Source organism: Zootoca vivipara, chromosome 7, assembly GCF_965207765.1.
Source record: "Zootoca vivipara chromosome 7, rZooViv2.hap1.1, whole genome shotgun sequence".
Taxonomy (NCBI): Eukaryota; Metazoa; Chordata; class Lepidosauria; order Squamata; family Lacertidae; genus Zootoca; species Zootoca vivipara.
Window position 1 is genome coordinate 58,798,974 of NC_142590.1, and position 10,083 is coordinate 58,809,056.

The following is a 10,083-nucleotide window of genomic DNA, read 5'->3' on the forward strand; positions in this document are numbered from 1 at the left end:
TCAGCATACCTTTAACATGCCATACTGGCAGAATCCATAGAGGACCATGGGTTGTATCTCATACTTCACTAGGGAAAGCCGATGATTAATGATCGTCACTTGGCCCAGATATGGTCAATGGGCTTTTCTACATCATCTTCCTCTGGCACTGATTTCTGATGCCTTCAAATATTGGCTCCTAATGACTGTGCATTCACCCCTGCCTATATGAGGGAATTGTCATTGTAGCATGTAAACATTGAGTCCAAAACCCATGGGAAAGGCCTCCGTGCTAATATGACCTAGACCTGCTGCCATGGCAACACCGGTGAGATATACCATGGCAGACCAACCCACACAAACACAAAACCATAAGGGAGACCAAATTTCCCCAATCTTTGCCAAGCATAGTATACTGTCCCTAGTAAGAACACAAGGATCTTGTTCATTTCTTCAGTTCAGTCAGGCTTTGCAGTTGAGCTTACAGCTGTTTTTTCAGCAGTGAAGCAGTGCAGCCTGAGAGTTTAAATGAAAGTGGAAAGCTCTACCTCTTCTTGGCTGTCAGTTATATGCATGTGCTCTGCCCTCCTTCTGAGTAGCATCAGGTGCTTTGCTGGCACTTTGCTGGCAGCCATGATGTTCCTGCCTGGCTTTCCATCTCATCTGTTTCTGAGGTCCGGGGGATGACAGAAGGCTGGGTTGAAGTACCAGGTAGGAAACTGTTTTGTAGATGTTCAGACCTGGGGCAGGAGTGCCAGTATTGCACAGCTCCTCTTGGCTGTGTAGATATCTTCTGTGGGGTCCTCCTCCCACTCCTCCAAGGAGACTTGAGGCTCCAGATCTGAACAGGATTGAACTGCTTTGCTGGGTCAGACCAAAGGCCTAACCCATCAGTGTCCAATCAGATGCCTATCAGAAAGCCCAAACCAGCATATGGGGGCTTTGCAGTAGCAAAGAAAAAGAAGAAAAAACTAAACAAAAAAATAAAAATAAAGGAACTGACCTACTGGTACTGCTAATGGTGAGCCCCAGCCCAGGGAAACAGTTGGATAAATTCTGTGAAGTAGTCACATAAAATGTATCTGCCCACAATTATACCATATTTATACAAGAGCCTATTTAATGCAAAAACCATAGCATATGCAGGAGATCCATGTACCCATCCATGCAAGAAGCCACTGAAATGTAGAGAAGTGCTTTAAAGAGAATGCATGCAAACAGAAAAAAGCATCATGCATGCTGAAAACACACTTGTAAATGCACAAAATCCCAAGAAGTCAAGTTAAATAACCCCCACCCCCCACCCCCGTCAGGAGTATGGGCAGGAGTCAGGCTCTGGGGCCTGTAGTGCTTTGCAGGACTGGGGCCTGCCTCAGCTTGTGCTGGAGACCCTTGGACCTTTGCCTTGCCGACGCCTTGCTCCTTGACTCCCAGACCTTCGCCTCTGCCTTGCTCCTTGACCCTGCGACTGCCTGCTGCTGGACCCTCAGCCCTGCACCTGTTCCTGCTTCTACACCACCATCTTGCCTCTGGTCCTGACGTCCTCAGCCAGGGCTTCAACCGCCCACCGACCGGACCGTGACAGTTTGCTGTGGCCCTGGTCTGTTGCCAGAGGCACCTGGACATCTCCCAGGAGCAGGGAGACAAGGTTGGAGAGGCGAGGGCGTTGTACAACATTGGGAACGTCTACCATGCTAAAGGCAAGCAGCTGTCTTGGAGCTTGCCTCAGGAGCCTAACCACTTGCCCGAGGAAGTCCAGGAGAGTTTGGAGAAGGCTTCCAAATTTTACGAGAAGAACCTCTCTCTTGTGAAGGAGCTAGGGAACAGAGCTGCCCAAGGCCGGGAATATGACAACCTAGGAAACAGCCACTACTTGCTGGGCAACTTCCGCAAAGCCATCATCTTCCACAAACAGCGCCTGGCCATCGCCAAGGAGTTTGGTGACAAAGCAGCAGAAAAGAGATCCCACAGCAATTTAGGGAATGCCCACATCTTCTTGGGGAGGTTTGACATCGCTGCAGAGTATTACAAGAACGCACTGCAGCGACTTCGGCAGCACAGGCTGTATGCCAAGCTGGAAAACTGTGCCTTTCACCAGGGGCACATGGAGTTCCTGGGATACATCATCTCTCCTGCAGGTATCCGGATGGATCCCAGAAAGGTGCAGGCGGTGCTGGATTGGAGTCCTCCCAAAGATACTAAAGGGGTCCAACGGTTCAGTGGGTTTGCCAATTTCTATCGCCGCTTCATTCGGGGCTTTTCACACGTGGTTGCTCCCATTTGCACCCTGTTCCGAAAGGATGCCACGTTCCAGTGGACACCGGCTGTGCAAGAGGCTTTTGGCTTCTTGAAGGAGGCTTTTACATCTGCTCCCATTCTGGCCCATCCGGACACCCAGCTCCCTTTTGTGCTCGAGGCAGATGCCTCAGACAGGGCAATCGGGGCCGTGTTATCGCAACGACAGGGGGCACAGAAGTTGCTTCATCCCTGCGCCTTCTTTTCCCGTCAACTCACGCCTGCGGAACGAAACTATGATATTTGGGATCAGGAACTCCTTGCAATTAAAGTGGTGTTAAAGGAATGGCGCCACCTGCTGGAAGGGGCTCTGCATCCAGTTCAGGTCCTAACAGATCATCGGAACCTTGAGCATTTTCGTCTGGTGAGCCGTCAGGACCCGTTCACCAAAAATTGGTTGGATGCCGGCCCAGTACCTTCAGGACCGGGGGGGTGCGTTGCTTGAGGTTCGGGGTGGGTGGGTGTACCATCACGGCCGGCTCTACATTCTGGAGTGGCCGCTCCGGAGTCAGGTTTTGGAACAGTGCCATGACGCGCAGACCGCTGGACATGGGGGATACGCGAAGACTCTGCGGTTACTGACTCGCATGTTCTGGTGGCCAGGGGTTCGGGCAGACATTAAACGATATGTACGGTCCTGTGAGACTTGTGCCCGGACCAAGGTCCCACGGCAGAGGCCTCTGGGGCTTCTTCAGCCGTTACCCCCCCCCCCAGGCCATGGTCGATGCTTTCCATGGACTTCATCGTGGACTTCCCTGCGTCCAAAGGACATTCGGTTATTCTGGTAGTGGTGGATTCGCTCACCAAGATGGCACATTTCATCCTGACTCGAACCCTTCCCACTGCCCCACAGACGGCCCACTTGTTCCTTGAGCATGTGTTTCGGCTACACGGGCTGCCGGACGCAGTGATCTCCGACAGAGGCCCCCAGTTCATGTCCCGGTTCTGGGCGGCCTTCCTCATGGGACTGGGTATCGAGAGACACCTCTCTTCTGCGTACCACCCTCAGACAGACGGTCAAACGGAAAGGGTTAATCAAGTCCTGGAGCAATATCTCCACTGCTTCCTGAGCTACCATCAGGACGACTGGTTGGACCTACTTCCACTGGCTGAGTTTGCCTATAACAACTCCTGCCATACCTCCACAGGGCAGAGCCCTTTCTACGCCAACTTTGGGTACCATCCACGCAATCACCCCCACGGCTTCTCTCGTGCCTTCCGCCAATGATCGGGTCTCCCACATACAGGAGACACAAGCCGACCTGGTACAGCACCTAGAGAGAGCCAAGGCAGACTACAAGGCGCAAGCAGATCAGAGGAAACAGCAAGGGCCTGCATTCCAGGTCGGAGACAAGGTCTGGCTGTCCTTGGAACACCACCGCACGAAACGTCCCTCGGCTAAGCTGGACTACAAGTACCAGGGACCTTTCACCATCCTGCAGCAGGTCAACCCGGTCGCCTACAAGTTGGAGCTTCCCCCCTCTCTGAAAATCCACCCCGTGTTCCACGTATCCCTGCTGAAACCTTGCAACTCGGACCACTTTCCTAGCCGCATTACCCCCACCACCACCACTGGTCCAGGTCGATGGTCATGAGGAGTTTGAGGTTGCCCAGGTCCTGGACTCGAGGCGGCTCCGTGGGAAGCTCCAATACCTAATTGACTGGGTGGGCTACGGGCTGGAGGAGTGATCTTGGGAACCAGCTGACTTCGTGCACGCGCCCACCAAGGTTCGGGCCTTCCATCGGAAGTTCCCAGATAAGCCTGGGCCATGACCGGGGGTGGAACCCCGTTTCTCTACGGGGGGGAGTACTGTCAGGAGTATGGGCAGGAGTCAGGCTCTGGGGCCTGTAGTGCTTTGCAGGACTGGGGCCTGCCTCAGCTTGTGCTGGAGAAGCAAGGAGTGGCCACACAGGTGAAGACCTCAGCTTGTGCTTGAGAGGCAAGGAGTGGTCACTCAGGTGAGACCACTTGATACCTCACTGCACCTGGTGGCAGGAGCTGGGAGGGATAAAAGCTCAGCATTTCCCTTCAGCTCTTTGCCACAGCAATGCTATCCCTGCCTAGTTGCCTCTGGCCTCTTGCTCCTTGGACCCTTGCCTTGCTGACACCTTGATCCTCAACCCTTGGACCCTTGCCTTGCCTTGCCGCCGCCTTGTTCCTTGGATCCCTGCCTCGCCGCCGCCTTGCTCCGTGGACCCTTGCCTTGTCAACGCCTTGATCCTCGACCCTTGGACCTTTGCCTTGCTCCTTGACTCCCAGACCTTCGGCTCTGCCTTGCTCCTTGACCCTGCGACTGCCTGCTGCTGGACCCTCAGCCCTGCACCTGTTCCTACTTCTACACCACCATCCTGCCTCTGATCCTGACGTCCTCAGCCAGGGCTTCAACCGCCCGCCGACCGGACCGTGACAGTTTGCTGTGGCCCTGGTCTGTTGCCAGAGGCACCTGGACATCTCCCAGGAGCAGGGAGACAAGGTTGGAGAGGCGAGGGCGTTGTACAACATTGGGAACGTCTACCATGCTAAAGGCAAGCAGCTGTCTTGGAGCTTGACCCAGGAGCCTAACCACGTGCCCGAGGAAGTCCAGGAGAGTTTGGAGAAGGCTTCCGAATTTTACGAGAAGAACATCTCTCTCGTGAAGGAGCTGGGGGACAGAGCTGCCCAAGGCCAGGCATATGGCAACCTAGGCAACAGCCACTACTTGCTGGGCAACTTCCGCAAAGCCATCATCTTCCACAAACAGCGCCTGGCCATCGCCTGGCCATCGCCAAGGAGTTTGGTGACAAAGCAGCAGAAAAGAGAGCCCACAGCAATTTAGGGAATGTCCACATCTTCTTGGGGAGGTTTGACATCGCTGCAGAGTATTACAAGAAGGCACTGCAGCGACTTCGGCAGCACAGGCTGTATGCCAAGCTGGAAAACTGTGCCTTTCACCAGGAGAGCAGACGTCCTCAGCCAGGGCTTCAACCGTCCGCCGACCAGACCGTGACAACCCCCAAGAAAGAAAGGCCAAACTTGTATGAACATCCCTAGCTCAAACAATATGTAAATATCATTTAAAGAAAAAGAAGCAAGCAAGCTTATATTGTTCTTGCAAATCTGGTGCTGCTGTTTTCCTCATCATGCTCTATGTGCACTGTGCACTGTGCACTGTGTGTGTGTGTGTGTGTGTGTATTTGCATGTGTATTGCTAGTTTGGTTTTATTGGACTGGATAGACTTGGTGAGTATGGACAGATGAATGCATGAATAGATATGACTTTTATCAAGCAAAGAAGTATTTTAGAAGCTGAAAGTTTCAATGTGATTAGATCATGAATTATTCTAAGGAAATGGAGCAGAAAAAAATAAAATGAAAAACAAAACGTACTATTTCTCATTTTTATTTTAATGAAAAATATGTTGAATCAATACCATTACTAAACTCCTGAGCCTTCCCCTTCCTTGTTTTATAGATTTTATGTGGCACATACAGAGATAAAGGAACCCACTTCCCCGTTCTAAGTCACTGTTCATTTGTTCCCTGCTATGAAGGCTATAATAGTGATAATTTAAAATCCAGCCTTATCGACACTTCTACATATGCTTAATTTAGATTCATATAAGTGGCTAAGCTGAGGTCAGTGAAACTGCTCGTGGGGTGAAAGACAAACATATGTGGTGTATTAAATGAAAAAGTTTAGAAATCATGAGTTATGCATGCTAATCATACAATTTTATCACTCCCTTCTCCCCCCTTAATGCTCATATTGGTTTCTTAGATGCTTGGATGTACTACAGCCACATCCTGAATTGTGACTTTTACTTCTTGTTCAACAAAGCTAAATATTTGTTCGTTCCTCGTGACTAAAAGTCTATGATATATACCTGCTTCTTCTCTATATCAATTTCCACAGGCAAAACCAGTGCTCTTCATCATTCCTTGTGCATAAAATGCCACTATGTAACCCTTCATAAGGACCCCCACCTGGAAGTTAAGCTCATGTAAGAGATGTTTGCCATGGAATCAGAGTGTTTTCCTCATGGATTGCAGTGGTACAGGGGAAAGTATTCTGATTTTTATTCCAAATTGTTGTTTATGAACAAATTTGCGGGAATAGGTGCCAAAAGAAGCCATGAAAATGCCCTCAATGCAGCAACAATTTCATGCATGTTGGTCCTTATTTTGACTAGTTGCACGCTCTTGGACAGTTCCTTTATATTAGTTTTAATTTGTTGAAAACCATTTGCTAGCTGCTTTTGCAATACTTAAAAGTTACAAAGTGGTCCTATGTTATGTTGCTGCCAGGAGCTGTGTGCAGCTTCTTCATGTGCCAAAGCAACAAACTACCGGTACATAGGCTGGGCAAAAGATCATATAAAGAGCTTCCTGGATATGATGTGTTTGTGCATTCTTGCTTATTCTTTGCCACTCTTTTCCTTCAATTCTGATTTCCTCTTTGGTCCTGACTTCCCGCTGTCTCCCATGGTCCCAGGCTTCTCCTGGTTCAGTTCAAACTGCTACCCACAGCTAAGCCCTGACAATTGCAGTCCTGTGCGTTTAGTAGCTCTGTGTAGTGGACTACTTGTACATACATTATAAATTATGAGATTCAAGAGTCTTCTTCCATGAAAAGAGATACACAAAGATTAGAAATAATTCACTGTGCCTCTTTATCCATTGTTGGGTCCTCATAAAATGTACATAAATATGAAGAGTTTGGAGGGGTGGGAGGAGAAAGCCTTCAGGATGCTGATTGGTAGACTGAGAAACAGTTCCTGGTCTGAGAGAACAAGGTGGTCACTAGAAGCTGACCAGATGCACAAAAAGTAATGTATTAGCTACTGCTCGTAGATTATAAAAACAATCAAACAAACAAATCTCTAGTACATTTCTGGAATCACTAATGCTCCAATGGTATACTTCCTTACCTGGGAGTAAGTCTCATTGAACACAGTGAGGTTTAGTTCTGAGCAGGCATGTATAGGTTGCACTATCAATCTTTCTGTAAGGAATTTTGCCATTTCTTTTTAATCATTAAATGCACTAAAAAGTCACGTGACCCTTCCTCGAGAGGAGGATCTGAGCGACAGTCTGCGCCCACAGCCTCCCGCTGTAAACGAGGGGTTTCAGGCAGCGAAACCGAAAAGCGCTGTCAATATTCTTGCTGCTGTTCTTGAAGGGTTCTCATCACCCAAAAAATGTGAGGGTTTTTAAAAAGAAAGAAAGAAGTGGCCTTGCTCTGTGCCAGATGGGCCGATACATCAGCCCCCATCTCTCCTCTTTGGCTTAGGTTATCTTTGAAATAATAATCAATCATTAGAAACGAGGAACGTGAAATGCTCCAAAAGGAGGCTGAAATCAGAATGGGGTTGTGGTTTTTGGGGGGAGTGTAATTGTACAAGGAATAAACAAATGGAAGCCTTCGATAGATGGAGTGCTGGTCCCAAATTAAATAATTAAAGGGATACGGGGTTTATATTCCGAAAGGCCTACTTGCCCATATAATGATGCTAGTCCTCATCCACCTTCACTCCCCTCCAGAAGGGGAAATTTTCTTGTGAAAATTTGGACCCTTAAACCAGAGTTGTCCATGCAGAAGCAGTCACAAATTTCTGCTCCTGCTTAGGATTACAGAGAGGGTTAGGGTATCACCTGCCAGAAGCTGATTGGCAGTTGTGGTGTAGTGGTTAAGAGCGGTAGACCCGTAATCTGGGGGACCAGGTTCGCGTCTCCGCTCCTCCACATGCAGCTGCTGGGTGACCTTGGGCTAGTCACACTTCTCTGAAGTCTCTCAGCCCCACCTACCTCACAGAGTGTTTGTTGTGGGGGAGGAAGGGAAAGGAGAATGTTAGCTGCTTTGAGACTCCTTCGGGTAGTGATAAAGCGGGATATCAAATCCAAACTCTTCTTCTTCTTCTCCTCTTCTTTCCAAATTAGCATCATTAGCATAGACTTGTGGAGCTTTCTCATTCCTTAGACTTTGATGCATCATATTATCTTGAGTTTCACATTAGCCACATAGAGGTAAATTCCCTTCCCCTCTGCAGTATACCTGCACTGGTCTACCTGTGTTGTGCCACCTGGACCTAACAATGATCAGATTAATAAGTATGCATAAATATTTGGTTAATATACAGGTGGATAAATGCTTTCAAAGCTGTTGTATGAGGATGCACTATAAGAAAACCAGAGATGTGAATAAGACTCTGCCACCCCCACCCCACCCATGGTCAAATGGCTGACAAATGCAGAGAAGCACCACATATTACTTTGTCCCCACATCACATCCCAGACCTCTGTTATGAAGATACACTTGGGTGAGTTGTTGGATGCTAGGCAAGCTATAGGGGTTAGTTTGCTCAGCTCTGTTAGCAGCAATCCCGCCTATTATTTGTCAAATTAACATCCACAGGCAAGATGGATTTCTCCTGTAAGTCAGACCTGCCCACAAGGAGATTAATGCACAACCATTTACATGAGTGTGATAATTTGTGTGCCACACACCCTAGTAATCCTTGCAGAATGTCAATTTCCTTCACCAGTGCCAGCACATATAACCACATATAACTCTGGAGTATTTGAATGATACAAGAAGATGCTAGAGGGGAATGTAAGTAATATTCTTCTTCTTCTTTCCTGTTTGAAGAAAGCAAGAAAAGCTCTGTTTGGATGGATGACGAAAATGATACAATATGGTGATAAATATTGCTAGTTGTATCGTTACTGTCATATTAATGTTACATGTAAGAAGGATTAAGCCAATAGAAGCAATTACTAGTACAACTTCAAACTTCATTTTACATGTTTTGCGTTTTTGGAGAGTGCTGCAAACATATCATTGATTCCTGTCAACTTTCTACCAACCCATGGTAGCTGATGCGATCTAGCGATGCATGGATTTCTCCTGTGTCAGGAGCTGCTGACCACTGCCCCATGTGGTTAGTTGCATCACTGCAGCTTCTCAATGAAATGTTAGCAGCGGCTGTCAGCTGTAGGGGAGGATATGCCACAGGTTAATTGCATTCTGAGCTCTATGGGGTGGAAGAGTGGGATATCAAATCCAAATAAATAATAATAATATAAATAATTCCTTCAGATGCGGTTGTGAAAGAAAAAACCAAATTTATTCACAATGCTACATAGAAAGAGAGGAGGAAGGGACTGAGAGGCCCTGAGAACTTCTCCCTCCCTGCTGATGTCAATGCAGCAAGCATTGCAGTAGCATGCATGTTCCACTTGAAACCAATTTTTCAGTGGGATGTCCCCTTCAGACCTTCATGCTCAAATGAACTGGTGTACTAGGGGACAATACAGGTATGGTTTGTGTGTGTCCCTGCCTCTTTACGGTACAGAGGGCTTCAGATACTGCCATGACCAGTTCGTTCATTCCAGCATATTCTCCATTGTCCTATAAGAAGTCTTCTTCTTTTTCCAACCTGGTGTGTGGCAATGGTTTAATTTTAAAACACAATGATCACAGTAGCCTGGCGCATAGCAGTTGTGTTTTCATTCACGGTTTCTTCTTTGCAGCTTTGGCATTTGTTGTGGCTTCCTTCTTCAGCATGTCCGAAGCTATCCAGGAGCATCCATTGCATTAAACGCAAGGCAGAAATGATCCAGACATTTGCATGACCAGGTGGCGACAGCCCCAGCCCCAGGGATCACAAGGAAGGAATAAAAACAACGTTAAATGGAATCAAAATTAGGCCACAGCTTTATTAAACTTTTAAATGTAGGAAGACCTTGGCTTAGGCCTTGGGCATGTATCCCTCCCAACCCCCCAGCTGGGGGGAACTGGGGCTCATCAGGGTAAATGGGATATGGGGGTG

At 48.1% G+C, this 10,083-nt stretch overlaps 1 pseudogene; it reads left to right on the forward strand.

Moving 5' to 3' along the window:
• Nucleotides 1-295: 295 nt before the first annotated feature.
• Nucleotides 296-9,852, forward strand: LOC148685099 (uncharacterized; annotated as a pseudogene).
• Nucleotides 9,853-10,083: the final 231 nt, after the last annotated feature.